The 25,930-nt window shown below is 42.1% G+C and overlaps 1 non-coding gene across 1 annotated transcript; it reads left to right on the plus strand.

The window, feature by feature from the left end:
- Positions 1-3,192: 3,192 nt before the first annotated feature.
- On the plus strand, positions 3,193-3,299 carry LOC127133247 (small nucleolar RNA R71). Its single transcript, XR_007807235.1, has one exon. It is a non-coding gene; the product is annotated as a small nucleolar RNA R71 (small nucleolar RNA).
- The last annotated feature ends 22,631 nt before the right edge of the window (positions 3,300-25,930 follow it).

The following is a 25,930-nucleotide window of genomic DNA, read 5'->3' on the forward strand; positions in this document are numbered from 1 at the left end:
CTTCTGGAACGCAACGGCGAAAAACGCCATCTTTACCCCTTTTGAAAAGGAGTGGTTCATCCCAATAGAAGTTTCTCACATCGTGGAAGAATTTCTTCTTGCGGTGGTAATCAAGATCAGGGGGTACTATATCAGCAGCTAGGTAATTAACGAAATCTGCATACCAGGGTACGTTACTTATTGCTAAAGACTTTTGAGGGTGCTCATAAGGATCTAGGTTATTATCTTTAATGGTTTCTACTCTAGCGATCAGTCTATCATAGGCGAAGTCATCATTTATGGGTACTAGCTCCGGTTTTAGATGTTCTAGCCTAGAAAGGTGATCGGCTACTACATTTCCAGTGCCTTTTTTATCTCTTATGTCTAAATCAAACTCTTGTAGTAATAGAATCCATCGAAGTAATCTGGGCTTGGCATCTTTTTTACTTAATAGGTAACGAATGGCAGCATGATCGGTGTAAACTATAATTTTTGCTCCTACTAGATAAGATCTAAATTTGTCTATAGCGAAAACTACAGCGAGTAATTCTTTTTCAGTTGTTGCATAGTTAAGTTGGGCAGCATCTAGGGTTCTACTGGCATAATAAATGGCATGTAATTTTTTATCTTTCCTTTGTCCTAGAACGGCTCCAACTGCATAATCACTAGCATCGCACATTATCTCGAAAGGTTCCGACGAATCAGGTGGTTTCATAATGGGTGCTGATACTAATGCTTGCTTTAAAAGATTAAATGCGTCATTACATTTTTCATCAAAAATGAATTCAGCATCTTTCATTAAAAGTCCAGTTAAAGGTTTAGTTATTTTGGAGAAGTCTTCAATGAAACGCCGGTAGAATCCAGCGTGTCCAAGAAAGCTTCGGACTTCTCTGATGGTTTTTGGTGGTTTTAGGTTTTCTATAACTTCTATTTTAGCTTTATCTACCTCCATACCTTTTTCAGAAACTATATGTCCTAAGACTATTCCTTCGGTTACCATGAAAAGACATTTTTCCCAGTTTAGCACGAGGTTCACCTCCACGCATCTCTCCAGGATTTTGTCAAGGTTAGCAAGACAATTGTGGAAATCAAATCCGCAAACCGAGAAATCATCCATAAACACTTCCATAATACCATCTAGGTAATCTGCAAAGATTGACATCATGCAGCGTTGGAAAGTAGCTGGGGCATTACAGAGGCCGAATGGCATTCGTCTGTAGGCAAAAGTTCCATAAGGGCATGTGAAGGTAGTTTTTTCTTGATCTTCGGGGTGGATAGGTATTTGGAAGAATCCAGAGTATCCATCTAGATAGCAGAAGTAAGAATGTCTGGATAGACGCTCCAACATTTGGTCTATAAATGGTAAAGGGAAATGATCCTTCCTAGTTGCTTTATTTAATTTTCTATAATCTATACACATCCGCCATCCTCCTTCTAAACGTTTTGCTACATGTTCGCCTTTATCGTTTTGCACGACTGTGATGGCTCACCCACTTACTATCCGAGATCTGGTAGATGATACCTGCCTCAAGTTACTTAAGAACTTCCTTTTTAACAACATCACTCATTATAGGGTTTATTCTTCTCTGATGTTCCCTAGAGGGTTTTGAATCTTCTTCGAGCGAAATCCGATGCATGCATACGGATGGGCTTATACCTTTCAGGTCAGAGATATTATATCCTAAGGCTGAGGGATATCTTCGTAAAACGTCTAAAAGTTGGTTCGTTTCCTCTTGGCTCAAGGTAGCACTAACTATAACTGGACGGTTCATCTTTTCATCGAGGAACTCATATCTCAGGTTCTTAGGTAGTTCCTTAAGTTCTAAGGTTGGTTTCTTAGGGCATGGCATAGGATCTGGGGTAAGGGATAAACATTCGTAAAGGTTATCATCGATGTAGGGTTTCTTAAAGTCATCATCTTCCCTTATTAGAGTTGATGGTAACATAATTGTTTTTATAATTTCTTTTTGTTCTAATTCTCTAACACATTCATCAATGATATCTAAGGCATAACACGAGTCTCCCATCACAGGTGCCATAAGAAATTTTGAAAGTATAAATTCTATTTTCTCGTCACCTACCTCAAATGTCAACTTTCCTTACTTGACATCTATTATGGCTCCTGCAGTCGATAAGAATGGTCTACCTAGAAGGATTGGTATATCATTGTCCTCTTTGATGTCCATGACAACAAAATCAGTGAGGATAAATAAATGACCTATCCTAACAGGAACATCTTCTAAAATGCCTATCGGATATTTAACAGATCTATCGGCTAACTGAAGTGACATCTTAGTGGGCTGTAATTCTCCTAAGTTTAACCTTTCACAAACCGCTAAAGGCATTAGGCTCACACTAGCTCCTTTACTTCGTCCGTGGGTTTGGTACATTCCTTAGAAGTTTCGGGTTCACTCAATCTAGGGTTTGGTGGCTCATCATAAGCGTTCCCACTTCGTAGGGTAATGGCATTGGCTTGTCCTCTCGAATTTTGTTGAGGTTGTCCAGGGAATTATCCTCCAGGTGTAGTCTGAGGGGCTTGGTTTAAAGCTACCTGAGAGATCTGGGTTTCAAGCATCTTGGTATGAGTAACTATTTGGTCAACTTTGGTTCCTAACTGAGTAATCAATTCGTTAACATGAATGTTTTGGTTCATGAACTCCTTGTTTTGTTGGGTTTGAGCGATGATAAAATTTTCCATAATTTTCTCAAGGCTCGGCTTTGGTGGTACAGGTTGCATAGGTTGATTTGATCTAGGGGCTTGATAAGTTCGGATGATTCCTCCATCCAGGGTTATAGGTATTCGAGTATGGGTTCCCTTGGGTGTAGTTCACTTGCTCAGAGTGGGTTTCGTTTAATAGACTGCATTCTGCAGATTGGTGTCCTTTGGTTCCACATATCTCATAATCCGACGAAACTGCGGCTACAGTATTCGAGTTTATGCATATATGCTCGACTTTGAGGGCTACTGCGTCCATTTTAGCTTGCATCATGTCTATAGAGCTTAGTTCATGCACTCCTCCTTGGGCTTCCTTCTTCTCTACTGTCGCTCGTTCGACTCCCCATGATTGATGGTTTTGAGCCATATCTTCGATGAGGGCACTAGCTTTAGGATAAGGTTTGTTCATCAGAGCACCGCCTGCGGCATCGTCGATGGTCATCTTGGTGTTATAGTGAAGTCCATTATAGAAGGTTTGAATGATTAACCAATTTTCTAAACCATGATGTGGGCATGCTCGTAACAACTCTTTATATCTCTCCCAAGCTTCGAACAACGATTCTCCTTGGTTTTGGGTAAATCTAGTTATATGGTTTCGAAGAACGGCGGTCTTACTCGGGGGAAAATATCTAGCAAGAAATACTCTTCTAAGGTTATCCCAAGTCGTAATGGAATTGGGTGGAAGGGAATCTAACCATGATAGGGCTTTATCTCTGAGGGAAAAAGGAAATAATCTTAAACGTATTGCCTCAGGAGAAGCTCCATTTGTTTTAAAAGTGTCTGCTAATTGAAGAAATATTTTTAAATGTTGGTTTGGGTTCTCAGTAGCGAGACCTGCGAATTGTCTCTGTTGGACTAGTTGCAACAGGGATGGTTTAAGTTCAAAATTATTAGCTGGGATGGTTGGGTTTACTATACTAGAACTAGGTTCTTCATTTGATGGTTGAGCAAAATCCTTAAGAGGTCTTTGGTTCTGATCTTCGGCCATAGCTCTCTTAATTCTATGAAAGAATAAACGTGCGCGAGCGTAACGTTCAGGTTCCGCTAGAGGGTATACTAAGCTTAAACTTCCGGTGCTGCGAGTTCTTCGCATTGACCGGCGGGAAATAGCCTAAGTCTAAACGATATAACAATAGGGAAATGAAATTTGACGAAATTGGTCCCCGGCAACGGCGCCAAAAACTTGATGCGGTGTTTCGCAAGTATACGAAAGCGTCAGAGTAATATAAAAGATTGTCGAATCCACAGAGACCAAGTGTCAATCTATCGTTATCTGTCGTTATGGTGTTTATCAAAGGCAATCAAAATAGGTTTTTATAGAGTGTGCAATGGAAAGTACAGTGTTGAATAAAGTTTAATTAATAAAGACAAGGTCGAATGTAATTCACGTAATCAGTTAATAATCCAAATACTTGCTAATAGAACTACTTATGAGCAATGTTTTTTACTTTGAAAAGAACTAATTTAATAGGAACTGTCGCTTTCGCGTATTCAGAAACGAGTTGTACTCCCTAATCAAACCCTCTTATTGTCACTTATAAAAAGGCGTGCATTGCGTTAGAGTAGTAAACCTATTTTTAAGAAATATAGTATCTTGACTAAGTTGAAAAGTATTATAACCTGGATTTCTTAACCAAAAGAGGTTCTTACGAACCAGACTCTAAACTTATAAACGCGTCCGAAAATAGTTTTAAAATCTCTTTTCTTCTTAATGTTAAAATCTCCTAATGAACTAAACAAAGCGCTTTTGCTGTTTTTGAAATAGTTAAAAATAATTAAGTTTAAATAGACGTTGGACGGCTTTCGATCTTACCCAACGGAATTGAAGTGCGGGAAAACTTAAGTTGAAAGTTAAAATAGCCCTTAAGTGTTTCTACAAACAATTGTATGGATTACTGGTTCAATTATGATCCTTACATTCTAACCTTATAAACTTAGCTAGACATGGTAAAGTAAAAGTGCATTAAAATAAATAAAAGTAGTGCGAGTGCGGAAAGTAAATAAAAGTAGTGCGAGTGTGAGAAATAAATAAAAGTAGTGCGAGTGCGGAAAATAAATAATTTAAAGCGAGTGCGAGGAAATAAATAATTTAAAGCGAGTGCGAGGAAATAAATAATTTAAAGCGAGTGCGGGAAAATAAATAAGATAAAGACAAGTAATAAAAACCTGCTCCAATCGGAGGGTTGAATAAATTGCAAAGCAGAAACGAAAATGGCGGCAGGATTAACTTCCTTCCAAAGTGCTCCAAACTCGATTACAGACTCTATCACAGACTCGATTACACAATTGTGGTAACACTCCAATACGAAGCGATTACCACTTTATAAAACTGAATATATGCCTAAGTGAAACAAAGTTGCTATGAGTTTGCCTCTGCTCTAAGTTTGGATAATTGTAAAAGTGAATTCGAGTTTCTATTTATAAGCAAATAAAAAGATGGAAATGACTTGGATGCCCTTCAACTTGAAAATGGAAGGGAAAAACTTTCCTCTTGTGGCGCCCGCCACAAAGCCATGGCGCCCGCCACAAGCATAAAATGAGGCGCCTTAGTGGAAGTAGTGGGGAACGTGGACGTTGAGGGAAGTTGAGCTTGGACACGTCATGGCAGGGTCTATGGCGCCAGCCATGGGGTAGGCCATAAGTACAAAATGCTGATTTTTAGGGTTTTTGGCTCTTTTCGCTCCTTTTCTCGATCGGGGCTCCGATTAAAGTAAAAACCTGAAAACAAAGAAAAACATAGCAATAACACAACAAAATGATAATAAAACAACTAGAATGCATGTGAAATCAAAGTCGAAAATACGGTAAATTTCAGTGTTATCAAGGATCTCCACAACAGGTCTGTGGATCATCACTACAAAGCAACAACACAACAAGAGAGGAACAAAACTCAGGAGTCAGCCTTCTGTATACAACCCATAAGGATTGCTCCTCACTTCAGCCATCAATGCCACCGTGTCGGGATGATCTGGAGATTCTGTCAAACGCCGGATGAGCAAATTCCTCTTGTGAATAATCCCATCCAATTCGTTGATGTGCTCCATGTAGTAATTCCCATCATCCTCTCCGAATACCTCTTCCAGTCTAGATTTCTTCAAACCCGCCAGCACCTTGAGTTCTTCAATCTGCTCCTGAGCCTCGTTGAGTTGATTTGTGATGTAACCATTGGTTGAACGGGCGCATAGAAGCTCATTGTTCTTCTCTTTCAGCAAAGTCTTCAATTTCACCATCTGACCAGCCAATTCGGCTACCATCTCCTCCTCTTTCGCCTTCCGAGAAGCTGAAAATGCATCCCACTGTTCTTGCCACCCAGCTAACTTACCATGAGCATCTGTTAACTGCTGCTTGACTCGTCTCAACTCAGATTTGGATGACCCCAAGGCTTTGTCTATCTTCCTGAAGAAGTTCACCTCCACAACCAATTTCTTCTCTGCTTCCTCTTGCAAACTGATAGCTTCCCCCTTCTGATATTCTGCCTCATGGTACAAGTGCATACAGTCTTGCAATTTCGCACCCAACTCCGAGTTTTCAGTTTGAAGTTCCTCCATGGCATTCTTCAATTTGTCATACTCATCTCGACTCACCATTGTTGACTGCTCAGGAGTAGGTGGATACAAAGGTTCTTCAATAGGAAATGGCATACCAAACTCCTCAACTCTTCCTTGAAGCCAATCTTCGTACTGAGGATAGGTCCTGCAATCTCCCTTTCCAAGAACATTCCTTCCTCTCTTGATTACCTTGAGCCAGGCCTCAGCTGCCTTGCGGGATACAGTCAAATCAGATGAAGAATGGAAAAACAGAGATTCTTCCACATCCTTTTCCAAAGGCGGAGTCCTTAAAGCATATCTGAATTGTCTGACTGCTAGAGAAGGATTATAGTTGACACCTCCTCTTCTTCCTACCAACGGTACATTCGGGAAGTTCCCACAACTGTGAACAATATCCGCCCGAAGCAAGTTCTAGTCTGACCACCAAGAAATATCTTTAGCTCTTATCCTCATTAGTCTCTTCGACCAACTCAACGAGTCCTTGAGATCAACGAACGCTCCTGACTTGGGTAGGTGAGAATTGAACCACTTATAAAATAAGGGTGCACAATAGTTCACCACTCCTCCTTTTCTATTCTCATTCCTATGATGCACTGAATGCAAGAAATATCCCAACAAGGTTGGCACTGGATTTCCCAACACGAAGAGGTGTATAGCGTCTACGTCCACAAATTTGGCAACATTAGGGAACAGGACAATCCCATACACACAAAGAGCCAACACAGCATTGAAACCTCTCTGATAACCATCCTCAAGCTTCTTCTTGGCTTCTCCCACCAAGAAACTCAAATGAAAACCACTGACTCCTCCCTTCTAACACATATTAGACTTCAAGACTGATTTCCCCAAATCTGTGGCTGAAGCAACCATGCTGAGATCGGGAAGAAACTTATAACTGTAGAATAGCAACTGCGGCTTGATAGGAACTCTGAGAAAACCGGAAACCTCCTCCAAAGTAGGGACCAAAATATAATCTGGGAATGTGAAACACCTCAATGGAGGGTCATAGAACTGCAGCAGTGTAAAGAGAGCATCGTGTTGATCTTTGGAGAGAACCGTGACGAAACTTAGAATCAAACCGTAGTCCTTCCAGAATTTTTCTAGAGAATCATGATCCAGTAGCTTCATCAGTTGTTTAATAGGATCCAAACAAACCACAGGAAACTTGTAGGCGACATGTCTCTTTCTGCCAATATCCATCTTGGGAGAACCAGAAAACCCCGACCGGAATCAAGAGGAAGATATAAACCCCTAGGAATGGATAAACATGTATTAAATGATATGAATGCAAAATGATGTGATGCAATGCAGTGACATGGAAATCAGGATTGCTGTATCTGCTTGAACAACCGTCGGGTTGCACTGTCTGAAGAGAAACCCACTGAGGAAAATAATACGAGATCAAAGCTCTGCTCCAGAAAACCGGGTTGGTTGGAGGTTAAGGTTTCCTGAATTTAGCCTGCCCCTCATTGGTAGGCTCTAAGAATAGAAGTTTGTCAGCTTCAGCCCTTCAGTCGAATAATACGTTTACCACTGAAGGTTTGGCATTATTACGGGATAAAAGACCTCCACTGACTCCCCTCAACAGAACATCCTATAGCAAGTTCCCAGTCTCGGGGTCCACGGATTGAGCGGCGAGAATGCGCCCACCAGAGCTAACATAAACGCGTCTTGGAGGAGAGGCCTCGACTGAGTTCTCGGGAAATGGTCACCAGAGTCGACGATCTCTAGAGGAACATTTGTCATTATGGAACACCCATAGGACAGAATATATCCAAAAGAAACCTCGTCTGGATGTGGGTCTTCATGAACGACTTAACATAGCAACATGCCATGTAAGCCTCATGACTATCCACTCTAAACCCTGTGTGTACGCTCAAGCCTGGGTAGTGGGCTTATCTCTCATAGAACATCCCATCCCAACAAACAAACAACCCACAGAACCCACAGATACATCAAACATATGTACATGAATGCAATAAGGTAAAGCAAGTAAATAAATAACTGTACAAAAGAAATAAACACCCAACAAACAAAGAACCTACAAAATCTAGGAGGGACTCGCTTAGGGAAACCGTTTCCCCAGCAGAGTCGCCAGATGTCGCAACCTAAAAAAATGCGAAACGAAACAACCGACGAAAAAAGAGAAAAATGACAGAAGAGTCGCCACCGTGCGTTATTTATCCCAAAGGAGAGAAAGGAAACGCTCGAAGTAAAGCTGGAGAAAGGAAAGGAAAAGACAAGGTCTCGCAACCAAATCTTGGGTTCGGGAGTCGATTATGCGAAGGGAAGGTATTAGCATCCCTATGCATCCGTAGTACTCTACGGGATCCACTCTTATTGTTCTTGTCTAAAGGGTGTGTGTTTATCTAATGTACTATTTACTAAAAGGGGTCAAAAGAAAATGACTCGCACGGATGTCGCATCCACTGCATACGTATCTCATATGAACATGAGAATCAGAGTCTTCGTAGCTCGGCTACCTATGGGTGAAGGAGAAGTGTGCTCGGTAAGACGTCGCGTCTTATGCCTACGTATCTCATCTGGAATAAGAATCAGAGCAAAACATAGTTCGGCTAACTAGGGGAACAAGGGTCTCGATTGCAACTAGGGCAAGAGAAAGGGAAGGTCTCGATCACAACGAGGGCGAGAGAAAAGGATTGCAGCAAGGGCGAAAGCAAACAAGGATTAGTTGTTAGTTGTCAGTCAAGAAAGAAAAAGAAACTCGGCAAGACATCGCATCTCGTGCCTACGTATCTCATCGGGAATGAGAATCAGAGTTGTCGTAGTTCGACTAGATAGGGGTTGCCATCTGAACATGGACTTACAAAAGGAGGACACCAGTTGTGTCAAAGGAGAGTGGGCAATGTGTTCACGTCCTAGCAGCAGGCTTCGCAGCTCGCTGAATCGAGTCTTAGGCAGTTACCTCTTTGCAATAGGACGGACTGACATGCCACAAGATCGGAGACGCACGGAAGGTCTAAAAGAATGGGGAAGCTCTGCCCTAGAGTTGTCATGCAATGTGAACCTATGTGTTAGGATTTACAAATGGGAATATCTACCTAATGTTAGCATGCAAAGAATGAGGGAATTCTACCTATGTTATCATACAAAGAATGAGGGAATTCTACCTATGTTATCATACAAAAGAATAAGGGAATTCTACATATGTTATCATACAAAAGAATGAGGGAGTTCTACCTATGTTATCATACAAAAGGGTTCTACCTAATGGGTGCTACCTAAACGGAACAAGAATCGACGAATGGAGCAAGGGTAGATGGATAAGGGTAGATGGCGATGCATGAAGCAATTGACTTACAGGTGGTAGATGGCGATGCCTGAAGCAATCGACTTACAAGAGAAATGGCGATGCATAGAGCAATCGACTTACAAAAGGATGGATGAATACGTGTTGGTTCTGTTAAGTTTTGAAAATGATTACTCGATGTTGGATCGAGGTTTTGATCTTGTTTTAAATAGTTATCGGGTGTTCGTTTTATTCTTGTATTAACAGATGAATAAAGAATGAAAGAATAAACATTATACACTTCATGGGAGAGGGGTACATTTGTTATGAATGGGGATTGTTCATGGCAATCAAACAATAGTAATATGTGCCTCATACAACATACAAGTAGGCAATAGTTATTAATCAGACAAGATATAAACAGGTATATGATCAAATCAAATAATCAAAGAATGAAATGAATGAGCATTAGACAATGCATGAGAAGTATAAACATGTTAAACAATCAAACAATAGAAACATGGATGAAAGAAACAAGTATAAAAAAATATCAGATGCATCAGACAGGTGAAACTATGCACACAAAGGATCACTGAATAATTTAATCGGGAAATGATGCAAGGATCAAATAAAATCAATATGAGAGGCCTCTAATATGTGGCATATGAGATGAACAAGGGAGGATCAAAAGATCTCTTCAATTGCCTTAAGCAATCCCTATGTCAAACATCAATCATAGAAAAGTCAACTGAAAAGTCAAGTCAACTTAAAAAAATGTCAAATAAATAGTAAATTAATCAAATAAATTATGAAAAATTAAAATAACTAAGGTGGGGTCAGGACATCATCATCCCCCAAAAAGATTTCAAAAATAATGAAAATTGGTTATTGAATTAATTGAAATAAAACAGAAGTCAAATGAAAAGTCAACCAAACAAACTAGGTCAAAGATAAATCCAAAATAAATTGAAAATGGGAAATAAAATTCCAAGAAAATGTCAGGTTGACCATGAGACATTGGTCAACCCTCATCCCAAAAATCAAAACCTAAAAATAAATTTAGGCTATGAAAATAAAATTAATAAAAATATGTGTGTTAAAATGGACTATTTGAAACAAATAATTAAAATAAAATATTAACATTAAATAAATATGAAAATTAAAATTAAAATAAATTAAATAAAACATTAAGGAATATAAAAAAAAAAATTGGATTTTTATGAAATAAGAAAATATTTTTTAAGAATTAAAAACAAAGCAGAAAATAAAAATAAGAAATAAAGAAAGAAAATAAAATGAAATGGTAATGGGCCTGATGGGTTTGGGGGGCGGATAGCAAATGGAGTTGAGCCCAGTCCAACAAAACAAATCCCAGTGTGACAGCCAAATAAAATGTTCATTTTAATATACTATGTGAACATGTGCATCGATTGGGCACGTTTTCATTAAAGGCCACAAGATGATAAAAAACGTGGATGGACGGGATTAAAGCCAGGCACGGGATCGAGCGGTATACATGAAGCCGCGGGTCATTTCTTTCATGCAACATGAAAAACCCTAGGCCATGCACAATGAGCACGAGAAAATGCAGGAAATCTTGCTCATCTTCACCAACAAAATGCTCTCGCTACAGTGCTCTAAATGAGATGAAGTAAAAACCAAAGTTCTAGTATGAAGTGAGTAGAACACAATGGTACTTTGTTTCATTAAAAATAATGACTTAAACATGGTGAAAAGTGAACAACAAGGTAGGCTCATGCACATGGATTTGAATAGAAAACAACATTACCAACTCAAAGCTAAAAGCAATGCCTCATGTTGAGGGCTTCACAAACAAGTCATGGCATATTGTTAACATAGGAAAATAACATGAAACAAGCATGGTATGGCATGGAAAAAAAACAGTAGCTAGCATAGTGAGCATGAAATGAGAGTAATGAACAAGCATGAAATGAAATGAACAAGGCCATGGAAGAGAATGGATTAGAGCTTACCTAGTGGATGCAAGGTCCACTGCCCCTTGAAGATGGAAGGATGGAATGAAAATGAGATGTTTGTGCTTTGAGAACTTTTAGAACTTGTGAAAATGGAAGGGAATGCTGTCGCAACGCGAAAAACAACCGGCGGGAAAAAGCAAACAAACAGAGCCGCCACCGTGCGTTATTTATCCCAAAGGAGGGAAAGGAAACGCTCGAAGTAAACCTGGAAAGGAAATGGTCTTACGACCGGAGATTACAAGGATCGGGAGTCGGTTACGCAAGGGGAAGGTATTAGCACCCCTCACGTCCGTCATACTCGACGGGATCCACGCTCAGAAGAATAGAATAAGGTTGCTGAGTAACTGCTCAAAGAATGCACACACACTGGAATCAAACACAGATGGAGGAAGAGGACTCGGCAGGATATCGCATCCTGGGCCTACGTAGTTTGTCAGACACAAACATCAGAGTCGACGTAGTTCGGGGAAATGGGAAACGGGCTCGCTAGGATATCGCATCCTATGCCTACGTATCTTCTCTAACCAGAGAAAGAATCAGAGCACTCATAGCTCGGCTAACGCATGCCGAAACAAACACCACACCAAGACGCTGAGACGTCAAAGCAAACACGCAAATGGAAACAGACTGCCAATGGCTGGTCTTACGTCCGACTCCAAACAACAAACACAAACAAGGAAACCGAATGCCAATCGTTGGACTTACATCAGACTCCAAGCACATAAACGCAAACAGGAAACCGACTGCCAATCGCTGGACTTACGTCAGACTCCACACAAACAATCACCCAAACGGGAAACCGAATGCCAATCGCTGGACTTACATCAGACTCCACACCCACACACAAGAGGTTATCCAACAGACAAGCTAATATGGAGTCTGGAACTCGAGCCTAATAATTGTCAAGCAAACACACACAAAAAGAAAAAAAAGGGTGCCCGGAGAGATCTCGCACGATCTCCTGCCTATGTACCTCATCTGGTATGAGGATCAGGGCAACGTAGTTCCCCTTAACAGGGGAGAAACTTTCTCCTAACCAGAGACCGGGAAAAAACAAACTAATAGGGAGACTGACTCGAGCCTAAAAGTTGTCATGCAATCCACAATAGTCCTAGGTTGAGGTTTCTAACATAACCTAACTCGCACAGGAAGCAAGCTAGCCTAATATCAAGTAAGCAAACACAAGCACAGGAGAGCAAGCACACACACTATATGCAAACAAGTGGCTCATATAAGGTTGGGCTTTAGTCAAGGGGTCAAATCAACCTCGACAAACAAGCCGGTTCTGTTATGGGTATTTTGAGCTCTTAACCCTAAAATTGAGAGTTAGGGTGAAGCAGATGAAAAGGTAATGAGGTTAAGACCTCATAGCTCTTAACCCGGGCTTGGGTGAGCTTCAATCAATGAAAACGTGGGAGTTCAGAATGAGGAACTCTATTCCACAATGACTGACTCTATATACAAGATTTTGGGTGTTTATTCAAAATGCATCAGCACGTAGTGCGAGCAAGATGAAAGACTCAACTGAATAGCAGGGGATGGATTGCACATCCCTTCTATCTGCCAATGCCTCTTCACTTAGGAGGTCTTTACATGTACAAGGCACAAAGATAAACAAGCACAAACATTGCCTCTTAAGGAGGACTTCAGACAGATGCCTGCCAAAATAACATGACAGGTCTTCCAGACTACATGGAGTTCAAGAGATTACCTAAGTGGTATGCCAACCACAAGCAAAGCAAAGCAACTCAAATAATGAGTTAAAGCGGCTAAAGTACCTGTAAGAAAAGCTAAACCATCAGTATAGTATTCAGACAAACAACCAACAGTTAACAGATAACAACAGACAGACAATCCCAATATGTACAACATGTAAGCCATAAGAGGCAAACACTCAAGTGATTCACCAAAGGACCTACAAAAGAACCAAAGGTTAGCAAACATAACAAATAGCCAAGCTCAAATGATGAGGTAACATCAATCATGGAGATGAATGCTTGAACCTGAAATTCACAGCTCAAATGTGAGTACAAACCCCTAGGGCAAAGCCTAGGGTCAAAGGTGAATCAAAAAGTCAAAACAGAACTTGATATTCAACAAGAAGCATCTACAATCAAGCAAGAACATGTCCTAAAAAGGACCAAGTCAAAATCATCAAGCAAAGTCATCAATTGCACAAGATAAGGCAAAAGGTACACAAGGTGATCATACTTGGACATGAAGAATCAAAATTCCATATTAAATCAGAAATGACTCAAACAATTCTGGAAATATTTATGTACACACAACATATCAAACACAATCACCATGCCAAAAATCATAAACAGAGGAGCTCATTTGACCTAGAAATGAAAATGCACAAGTATGACATCAAATTGTGTGACACACATTGTCACACCACACATTCATGTGCCTAAAACAGAAATGAAAAATGAGAAAAATACACAACCAAGCCTCAAAATCCATCAACATGTTGGGAATCAGTGTACCAAATTTCAAGTCAATTGGCCAATGTATGAGCATTTTACAATAGAATGAATGAAGCACGTCACATTTTGCATCATGATCAAATAACAATTCACCAGTCAAAATCCATAAATGATAAAATCAGGAAAATCACATGATAAAATACTAGACATCTCAATGAACATTTGGCAAAAAATTGCATTCAATTTGGAACTATTTTCAATTAGTTATGATTTTTGGAAGTTGGATGAAAATATTATGAATTAATAAAGAAAATATATGTTAAAATGGAGGGAAATGGTGAAATGATGAGTAATTTGAAAAAATGTCTCATGCTGGAATCGAAGTGAGGAGCGCGTTTTGGCCAAAATGCAGTCGTTCCATTAATGCGTTGGCGTGCCAACGCAGCAGTCCAAGTACATGTGGACTCGGTCAAACGCATGAGAGCCTATCGCTCTGCCACTGGACGCCCACGTGGACGTGACTGGACCAAGCCCTAACATAAAACCAGAGGGCGGCGCATACTGTACACGCACGGTGGAAACCGTCGTCTTCTTCATGAAGACGGCGGATGAACAGTGTTCGTCCAAAAAAAAATTCCAAAATTCCAAAATAATTATATCATTTGAAAGCTTATGCAACGTACAACAAGAATCCAGTATCAATTCATGCTAATTCATCACATACATTGCAAATCGAATCAAAACAGTTTGATGCATAAAACTTCAATCAAGCATATCTCAGTCAATAGGCCACCATTTCACACGAAATTTCCATCAGATTAATCAGCATGATAAGAACTACAAGATCATGGCAAAAGATTTGAGAATTAAGAGGTTCAAAAAACCTACCTCTTGAAGATCAACTTCTGGATTCAGCAATTTCAAGGCCTGGCAAGCTTCAAATCCACTCCCCTATCACTGTTATGAAGCTTTATGAAGAAATTGGAGCTTGTAGTGGCTTAGATCTTGCTCAAATCTGAACTTCCATACTTGTGTTCTTGAGCTTGCACCACACGAATCTTGGCCAAATGCTGCAATTAAGAGCTTGATCCACACCAAATCAATGTCACAGAACAAGAATATGCAAGAAAATAGCAAGTTTATGTGGAAGAAATTTGAATTTGGATTGAGAGAATAATTTGGAGGGAAGAAGATTTTAGATCTAGAAATGGTGAATTCTTCCAAATTCTGTTAGGATTATGTATTTATATGATGTGTTAATCCTACTGAAAATGTTAATTAGCATTGGTTAATTGTGATTAAGTGAAAATAAGGTGTGTGAGCAAATTTGGAAAATTGGAGGTGTATGGAGCATGCATACGTGAACAGTAACCAATGAGAGCTCAAATTCACTTAAAAACACCTCATGCACACAATGGCAATGTCATTTTATCCATACAATGCACCAATTTTGAATTTATCATTTTCCTTCCAAAAAGGTCATGAATGTGCAAATGATTATATGATGAATTTTCATGCAATGTGATGGATGATTTGGAAAATACATGTCATGACAAGCAAAATGCAAAAAGATGCACTCAATTTGGAGTTATGAGTCAAAAGTTATGCCCTTTTGAAGTTTCAAGCACACTTGGCAATGATTTGATCATATCTCCTCAACCATTCATCACAAACTCATGATCTTGGACTTTTTGGAAATGGGAGAGAAAGATATTCAACTTTCATGTTGGACAAAAACTCATTTGAAGCTTATTTGATTATGTAAGATCAAGTTGAATTTGGACCAAAAACTTTCCATTTTTGGAAACTTTCAATTACAGGTCACTTTCCATTTTTGGAAACTTTTGATCTGGCCTCAAATTCCTCAAGATATGTATTTGACATGATGAATAAACATTGTTGGAACATGAATGGGATGAAACAAATCAATTTCCCAGTTCAAAACCCATAATTGACTTTCTGTTGACTTTTTTGGTTGACAGATGACTTAGAAGTGCTCTGATCAGCTTGAGCCTCTATCACTTGAGGAATTGGCTCCAAAATGAAACCCTAACTCAAATAAGCCCAAGATAATGACCATATGATCTCCATCCAAGAAATAAACCCCATCTCCTTGAGAAATCCTGACTGGTAGAATGGCACTGATTAGGATTGACCAGAGGTCAAAACCCTAATCCCAAAGAAACTGAGCATGAATAATGAACCCCTTAATAAGGACATAACCATGATGATGATGATGATGTATCCTTGCAACCAAGATAATGCTCAACCTCCTTGAAGAACCAAGAAAATCCTAATTGAAGCACAAACCCTCAGATGGTTGGTGATCAATCCATGAGACCCTCAGGCTTGAATCTCTTAATCTCCCTATCTTCTGAGAAAGACTTAGGAGGATGACTTGCTTATCCACATGATATGCAATTATGCAAATGCCTAATGTCCTACAAAATAATATGTAATATGCTAAACTACTCCCAAGAAGAGGAGGGCAAATTTTGAGGCGGTACAGCTGCCCCTATTCAATCCACTGTGAACCTGTCGATATGAATAGCCTCGGCTTTCAGATGATCAGGGTGAAGAGTGATTGAATACCAAGAACAGACGAACAATTTGCACTCCGCTGGGAAATAATTAACAGTGCCCTCCAGAATCGGCAAAGAAGCAATCTCAAAAGAAGAATCCGTCTAGTACGGAGAAATTCGGCCTGAGTACCGAAAAGAAATATTAACCTGGATACCAAAATAAATGGTAACACAGGAACCATGGTCTGAATGCCACCTCATCAGTCTGAATACTGAGCATCGGAATATGAGAGTATTAATGTCGGTCTGAACACCGAGAGATTGGCCTGAATGCCCGAAAAACTGGCCTGAATGCCACTTCGGTCTGAATACCACTTTGGTCTGAATACCGGAAAACTGGCCTGAGTGCCACATCGGTCTGAATACCGGAAACTGGCCTGAATGCCACAAGTACTTCGACCTGATCGTCGGGAACTTCTTCGATCTGAAAATCGGAAACTGGCATGAGTGCCACAAGTGCTTCGACCTGATCGTCGGAAACTTCTTCGATCTGAAAATCGAAAACTGGTCTGAGTACCATAAGTGCGTCGACCTGAACGTCGGAAACTTCTTCGATCTGAAAATTGGAAACTGGCCTGAGTGCCACAAGTGCTTCGACCTGATCGTCGGAAACTTCTTCGATCTGAAAATCGGAAATTGGCCTGAGTGCCACAAGTGCTTCGACCTGAACGTCAGAAACTTCTTCGATCTAAAAATCGGAAATTGGCTTGAGTGCCACAAGTGCTTCGACCTGATCGTCGGAAACTTCTTCGATCTGAAAATCGGAAACTGGCCTGAGTGCCACAAGTGCTTCGACCTGATCGTCGGAAACTTCTTCGATCTGAAAATCGGAAACTGGCCTGAGTGCCACAAGTGCTTCGACCTGAACGTCGGAAACTTCTTCGATCTGAAAATCGGAAACTTCTTGCCTGTCAGCAATGGCAGAAATAAGGAAAAGTGATAAATGAGGCGGCACGCGTGCCAATGACCCATGCTGGGGATAACAAGCCTTGAGCATGCTATCCTTACTTAATCCATTGTGAACGAACAATTTTCGCTCAGTTGGGGATTATTCTCTTTTTGCTTTTCTTGAAACCCCAAAACTTCTCTTGATTTTTATTATTATTTCCATCTCCGCCCGACAGAAACTCCTCCTCCAATATCGCACTACTGGGGAATATTATTGATCTGACATCATGATGATAAACTCCTCAGAGTAACATCTTCACCATCTGGCGAAACCAATCCTCAAACAGTAACCACGGCTTGAGACTAGCTTATGCTTGTAATGCTTATGCATGATTTGTTTCAGCGTAATACTCCATAATTATGGAAATGCTACACAATTAGATATGCAATATGCTATGCTTATCTAAATGATGAATGCATAAAAAGTGTCCCCCTCAGGGGACTCTTCTGGGGAGCTCGAGGTACTCTACTGAGGAACTCGACAACACTCCAATGTCCACCCTGCTGGGGAATAACACTGCTGCTGGAGAGAACAACCCTCAACAGGGATGCACTCCACTGAAACCGATCCATTTGGGGACTTCGTTGGGGGAGAAACCACCAACGCACTCTGCGGGGAAAACAACAATCTTCGACTTGCTGGGGAAAAAAACAATCTCAACCCTGCTAGGGGAAATAGCAACCTTCCGGCCCGGCTGCTGAGGAAATATCAATCTCGACCCTGCTAGGGAGATAACAATCCCGACTCTGCTTGGGGAAATAAGGAAAGTCTGGCACAGAACACTCGTCGACTCGTTGAACCCTGGTATTCCACATCTAAATCCAGCATCAGCTTTCCACTTTTGAGAGCTCCCAGACTCGTCTAGACTTTTCTGATTCATCACCTTGTATTCTCGCCTTCTCCGTACTCCACGGAGATCGCACTCCTTGGATTCGTACAAACTTTCCAGTCCTCAGACTTTGAAGAGTCTTCTTGATTAATCCTCCAGGATCGTCGCACGTTTCTCGCTGTCTTTTCACCATTCTTCAATCCCTTGTCCCTGATTGGACTCCACGGGGATCTTTTGTCAAAAAACTTCACATCACAACCTGCAAGTGAGTGAAAATATCTAACAGCACCTGCAAAAGAGATTGTTAGATAAAAACGTGCCCCAGGCGTGCAAAAGTTTCAACACCTAGGTCACTCAACCTTCCAAATAAGATTTCAAGTTTTCAATCTTATAAACATGCATTGGAAGGGACCTGTATGTCTAAAAATGCAAATATTCTTTATCAAGATAAATGGATGTTTTTGCAATCAAAGCGGTAATGAAAACAAAAACAAAATTATTTGACTGAATATGCATTTTATTGATTGAAAAAGGTGGCTCAAAACTGAGCAATACAAAGGAAGCAACCCCTGAAAAGAGGTAATTGTGCACAAAAGGAAAAATCTATCCTAATGGCAATGTGAACCCATGATCTCATCGAGTTCCAACTCGGTTACACCCCATATGTCCTCAAGACTCTCCACGCTTTCTGCCTTCTGAACAAGACGCTTCCGACCGATCCCTGTCGGGGATTATCCACGTGTCTTAACCAAAGATACAAATGATCATGCTAGACGCAGTTGTTCGTTTCAATCTCTCTTTTACTTGGACCGCCCTTTCGGGTTTTCAGTCCACCGGGATACCCTTTTTTGCCCAAGCCGCCCTTTTGGGGTTTTCGACTTGCCGGGTGTACAGTTTTTTTCTTTTCTTTATCCCTAATTTTTGCCCGAACCTTTTCATTTTTTCTTTTTGGTTCGCCGAGATGCCCATTTCTTCCTGGACTATTTTATTCTTTTCTTCCAGCGGGTCTCTTATACGAAGTATTTTTTAACTGCGTCCGCATTCACAGGGGATGGAAAGTCCTCGCCATCCATGGTCGTCAACAACAAGGCTCCGCCAGAGAAAACCTTCTTAACCATGAATGGACCTTCATAATTGGGTGTCCACTTGCCCCTACGATCGTTTTGAGGAGGAAGGATCCTTTTCAGCACCATATCGCCTACGTGATACACACGAGGTCGCACCTTTCGGTCAAAAGCGCGCTTCATTCTCAGCTGGTACAGCTGCCCATGACAAATGGCCGCCAGCCTCTTCTCCTCAATCAGGCTCAACTCCTCATACCAAGTCCTTACCCATTCAGCCTCTTGCAATTTCACGTCCATCAGGACTCTCAACGAAGGAATCTGAACCTCAACCGGTAGCACGGCTTCCATCCCATACACGAGTGAGAACAGCGTTGCCCCAGTAGACGTGCGCACCGAGGTTCGATACCCATGTAACGCAAACGGCAACATCTCATGCCAATCCTTATAGGTCACGACCATCTTCTGCACAATCTTCTTAATATTCTTGTTAGCTTCCTCGACCGCCCCATTCATCTTCGGACGATAAGGAGAAGAATTGTGATGCTCAATCTTGAACTCCCGACACAGTTCTGCCATCATCTTGTTGTTCAAATTAGAGCCATTATCAGTAATGATTCTTTCGGGAACCCCATATCTGCAAATGATGTCTCGACCTGCTTCGTCACGTTCGCATAAGAGGCTGCTTCCACCCACTTGGTGAAGTAATCAATAGCCACTAATATGAACCGGTGCCCATTCGAAGCCGTAGGCTCGATCTTTCCGATCATATCCATGCCCCACATAGCAAACGGCCATGGATACGACATTAAACTCAACGGATTTGGAGGCACGTGCACCTTATCAGCATAAATCTGGCATTTATGACATTTCCGCACGAAGTTGGAACACTGGGCCTCCATCGTCATCCAATAATAACTAGCCCGTAACAGCTTCTTCACCATTGCATTCCCACTGGCATGAGTACCAAACGACCCCTCGTGAACCTCTTTCATCAATTGGCTTGCTTCTTTGTCATCGACACATCTGAGCAAAACCCAATCGAAATTCCGCTTGTACAAAACCCCATCCTTGTTCAGATAGAACACCATGGCCAACCTCCTCAGAGTCTTTCGGTCCTTCTTGGATGCTCCCTCAGGATACTCTTGGGTTTCCAGATAGCGCTTGATATCAAAATACCACGGCTTCTCACCATCAGGCGTTGCCTCAACAGCGAACACATAATCCGGTCTATCCAGACGTCCCACCTCAACACTGGGGAACTTATTCCACCACTGCACCTTAATCAAGGCGGCCAGAGTAGCCAAAGCATCTGCCAAAGGATTCTCTTCTCTCGGCACATGACGTAATTCCACATTGGTGAAGAACGTCAACAATCTCCTCGTATAATCCCGATATGGAATTAAATGAGATTGATGCGTATACCATTTTCTGTTAACCTGATTCACAACCAAAGCTGAATCTCCATATATAACAAGGTTTTTGATCCGCAAATCAATCGCCTCTTCGATCCCCAAGATACAAGCTTCGTATTCAGCCACGTTGTTGGTGCACTCAAATGTTAGCCGGGCAGCAAAAGGAATGTGAGATCCTTTCGGCGTAACCAAAATAGCACCAACCCCGCTACCATTCACGTTAACGGCCCCATGAAACATCAGAATCCATTCGGATTCAGGGTCAGGCCCCTCCTCCGGGATTGGTTCCTCACAATCTTTCGATTTGAGAAACATGATGTCCTCATCAGGGAATTCAAACTTCATCGGTTGATAATCCTCAATGGGTTGCTGGGCAAGGTAATCAGACAATACACTCCCTTTTATTGCTTTCTAAGAGGTATATTGGATATCGTATTCAGTCAAAATCATTTGCCACCTCGCAACCCGTCCGGTTAATGCTGGCTTCTCAAAAATATACTTGATCGGATCCATCTTGGAAATCAACAAAGTGGTATGAACCAGCATATACTGTCTCAGTCGGCGAGCAGCCCATACCAAAGCACAACAAGTTTTCTCGAGCAGTGAATATCTTGTTTCACAATCGGTAAACTTTTTGCTAAGGTAGTAAATCGCATGCTCTTTTCGACCAGACTCGTCATGCTGCCCCAATACACACCCCATAGACCCCTCGAGGACTGTCAAGTACAGAATTAACGGTCGTCCTTCCACAGGAGGCATCAGAATCGGAGGCTCATGCAAATACTCTTTTATCTTTTCAAATGCCGCTTGGCAATCATTATTCCACCTGACCGTTTGATCTTTTCTCAACAACTTGAATATAGGTTCGCACGTGGCTGTTAGATGAGATATGAACCGTGAAATGTAGTTCAATCTACCTAAGAAACCACGAACCTCCTTCTCCGTTCTCGGTTCAGGCATTTCTCTTATTGCTTTTACTTTAGCAGGATCAACCTCGATTCCTCTTTCGCTTACAATAAACCCCAGCAATTTACCGGACCGCACTCCGAAAGTGCACTTATTCGGATTCAACCTCAGTCTGAATTGTCTCAGTCGGTCAAACAATTTGGCCAGATCTACCAGATGCCCCTCTTCTGTTTGGGACTTTGCTATAATGTCATCAACATAGCATTCGATTTCATGATGAATCATATCATGAAACAAAGTCACCATGGCCCTCTGATAGGTTGCACCGGCGTTCTTGAGACCAAATGGCATCACCTTATAGCAAAAAGTGCCCCATGGTGTGATGAACGTTGTTTTCTCCATATCATCTGGCGACATTTTAATTTGATTATAGCCAGAGAAACCATCCATGAAGGAAAACACCGAGAACTGAGTTGTATTATCTACCAACACATCAATGTGAGGCAATGGAAAATCATCTTTTGGGCTAGCTCTGTTCAAATCCCGGTAGTCCACACACATTCTCACCTTTCCATCTTTCTTTGGGACCGGCACAATGTTTGCGACCCAAGGCGGATAATTAGTAACAGCGAGGAAACCAGCATCCAACTGCTTCTGCACTTCCTCATTAATTTTCATGGCCATTTTGGGTCGAGTTCTGCGCAACTTCTGCTTCACTGGAGGACAATCTGCTCTCAACGGTAGCTTGTGCACAACGATATCGGTATCCAACCCTGGCATATCTTGATAAGACCAAGCGAAGATATCAACATATTCTTTCAACAGTGCTACCATTCTGCTCTTAACACTCGCCTCCAAAGCAGCCCCAACTTTCACCTCTTTCCTGACCTCGTCGGTACCCAGATTAACAATCTCGATCCGTTCCTCGTGCGGCTGAATCACCTTCTCCTCTTGTTTCAACAACCTGGCTAATTCCTCCGGCAGTTCACAATCTTCTTCGCCTTCTTCTTCGGCATGATAGATTGGATTGTCGAAGTCACATGAGGGTGTAACAGGATTGTTATCAATGAGATCCGGCGAATGATCGCATCTGCATGAATGTTGATTCATGCATTGCTTTAGAACCGGAACGAGGCAAACAAAAAGAAAATGAAAACAAACATTGCCATTTTTATTTTGTTTTTAAACTGCAAAAATAAACGAAAAACGTACAATGAACCATTACGTTTCGGGCAAAACGTACGGCTTTCATGCAGACAGAATTGAAAAACCGGAAATATTACTCTTCACGTAGAGTGACAGTGATGATCTTTTCGGCCTTCCAGTTATGGATCTCCATCCCTGGTACGCACAGTTTTATCCATTGATCTAGCTCGCAATCATTGTCGACCTCTTCACCCACCGCACAGATGCGATCTGGATCCAGCATTCCAGCACTGGTGAACGTGAATGGCTGACGACGTCCTTTATTCTGCCCAGACGAGCCTCGGCCCGGCTGATAACCAACCCCAAATCTGTCTTTCTTGGCGGCAATATCCATCATCCTTCCCCAACCTGGGGCTTCTCCATTCTTCACCACCTCAGCAGCCTGCTTATACGAAGAAATGGACGGCTTCTTCTCCTTCTTAACAAAAACGGCATTCTCCACCTTAACGGTTTCAAATGCTTGACTGGGTGTTTCCCATATTTCACCGTCCATTTCAACATACTTGAACGATGATAAGTGGCTAACGAAGATATCTTCCTCCCCACAGACGGTGACGACCTGCCCGTCCCAGATATACTTCAATTTCTGGTGCAAAGTCGAAGTCACTGCCCCAGCAGCATGTATCCATGGTCGACCCAACAGGCAATTGTATGCCGGCTGAATATCCATGACATAGAATACGGACTTAAACACCTCAGGCCCGATCTTCACCGGGAGCTCCACTTCCCTGAACACAGCCCGCTTCGAGCCATCAAATACTCTCACAACCAGGTATGTGGGCCTCAGGATTACTCCTTCACAGTCCAGCTTCGACAGGGCCTTCTTAGGCAACACATTGAGTGATGAGTCGGTATCCACCAACACGTGCGACAGCACTGCTCCTTTACACTCCATTGCAATGTGTAATGCCCTGTTATGATTACGCCCATCAACCGTCAAATCAAGATCAGTAAAACCCAGCCCATGGCTGGCATGGACGTTGGACACCACCGTCTCTAGCTGATTAATCATGATCTCTTGAGGAACATAGGCTCTCTTCAGTATTTTCAATAAAGCCTCTCTATGCCCCTCGAAGCTCAGTAGCAATGACAATATCGAAATCTTAGACGGCGTCTGCTGCAGATGGTCAACAAGCTTATACTCTGACTTCTTGATGATCCTCAAAAATTCTTCAGCTTCATCATCAAGTTCTTTCTCCGACCCCCCAGGCGCCGGTGTCACTACAGGAGTACCCTCGCTCTCCACCTGCTTCCCTCTTGCCCTGGCTAAAGCCTCGGTCTTATCTTTCTTTTCTCTCTCTCCATCCCCACTCCTCAAAGCATCAGGTGCAAACAACCTTCCACTGTGAGTGAAACCACTGGGTCCGGCATTATCCACCTTTGAAACGGTGGTTTCAACCGCAATCTGATCATCCAACTTCTCCCCATTGCAATAGACCACTCCACCATAATGCCACGGCACCGCATCATCGTTGTCATAAGGAATTGGCCCAGGTACCGTGATGGTAACCGGAGCCGCATTTGCCAGCGCTGACAAATCAACCGGGTCAAAGTAAATGGTTATGGTGGAGACATCCTCCTTCCCCGAATCAATCTTTTCAAATTTGAGGCTTCCCTCATCCATCATCCTCTGGACAGCCTCCCTCAATGAAACACATCCATCAGTAGCAACGGTGCACGCAGCACAACAGTCATCGCAACCCGGGAAGACCCCATTCTTCAACAGTTGCCTCTTGACCTCAACCAATGGAGTCTTCAACTGATCTACGTTCATCACCCAGATTCGGCCCTTATCCTCAGAAATTGCATTCACCCCCATTTGACCATGTGCGGGCATGGGATTAGCATTCACATTTGGAGACGGAGCAAAGTTGATAGCTTTAGAATCCACCAAGTCCTGGACCACATGCTTAAAAGCTTTACAATTTTCCATATTGTGTCCAGGGGCACCGGAGTGGAATTCGCACTTGGCGTTCTCATCATAGCTGAGAGGCCTCTGATCGGGTCTCACTGGAGCCAAGGTTCTCAGTTGAACCAACCCCAAGTCTTTCAACTTCTTCAACAGGAATGAGTACGTCACAGGTGGCCTATCAAATTGACGATCAGTCATTCGCCCTCTTACTTGATACCCGGCCCTCTGCGGTCTCTGTTGAAATGGTTGTCTTTGCTGTTGCGGTTGTTGTTGTTGTTGTTGTTGTTGTGCAGGTTGATTATCAGCAGGAATGGTTACCGCTGTAGTGTGCTGGTAGTAACGATCCCTACCTTGTCCCCTCTGGGCATACACAGCACTTGTATCACCCTCCTTCTTACGTTGGCCATTACCAAAGGGTTTCTTCGATTCAGACGACGAAACGTTACCCTATATCTTCCCCAGCTTCAACCAGCTTTCTATTCTTTCTCCGGCCACCACTATATCAGCAAAGTTGGTAACCGGGCATCCCACCATCCTCTCTGCAAACGTCCCCTGAGGGGTACCCATAAACAGATCAGACATCTCCCGATCTACCAACGGAGGTTGGACTCGGGCAGCCAACTCCCTCCATCTCTGCGCGTATTCTTTAAACCCCTCATTAGGCTTCTGAGACATACCCTGCAATTGGGTACGGCTAGGAGCCATGTCAGCGTTGAATTGATACTGTTTAAAGAATGCATCTCCAAGATCCTGCCAGCTCTTGACATCAGATGACCTCAATTTGGTGTACCATTCCAAAGACCCCCCCAGACAGACTGTCCTGGAAGAAATACATCCAAAGCTTCTGGTCCATTGTATAAGCAGAAATCTTTCGGACAAATTCCTGGAGATGAGTTTCCGGGCAAGAACTCCCATTATACTTGTCAAACGCAGGCGCTTTAAACTTTTGCGGGATCACAATCCCCTCAACCAGCCCCATATTCGACATGTTAACAACCCCCGGAGTAGCATAGCTTTCTAGAGCCCTGATTTTCTCCGCCAGCACCTGAATCTCCTTGTTTGGTGGTTAAACACCATATTGACCAAACTGTTCATTCAGCACGGAGAACTGGTCTTCCTCTCTATCCTCCTCAGCCCCAAAGAAAGGAGGA

This window comes from Lathyrus oleraceus, chromosome 3, assembly GCF_024323335.1.
Source record: "Lathyrus oleraceus cultivar Zhongwan6 chromosome 3, CAAS_Psat_ZW6_1.0, whole genome shotgun sequence".
Taxonomy (NCBI): Eukaryota; Viridiplantae; Streptophyta; class Magnoliopsida; order Fabales; family Fabaceae; genus Lathyrus; species Lathyrus oleraceus.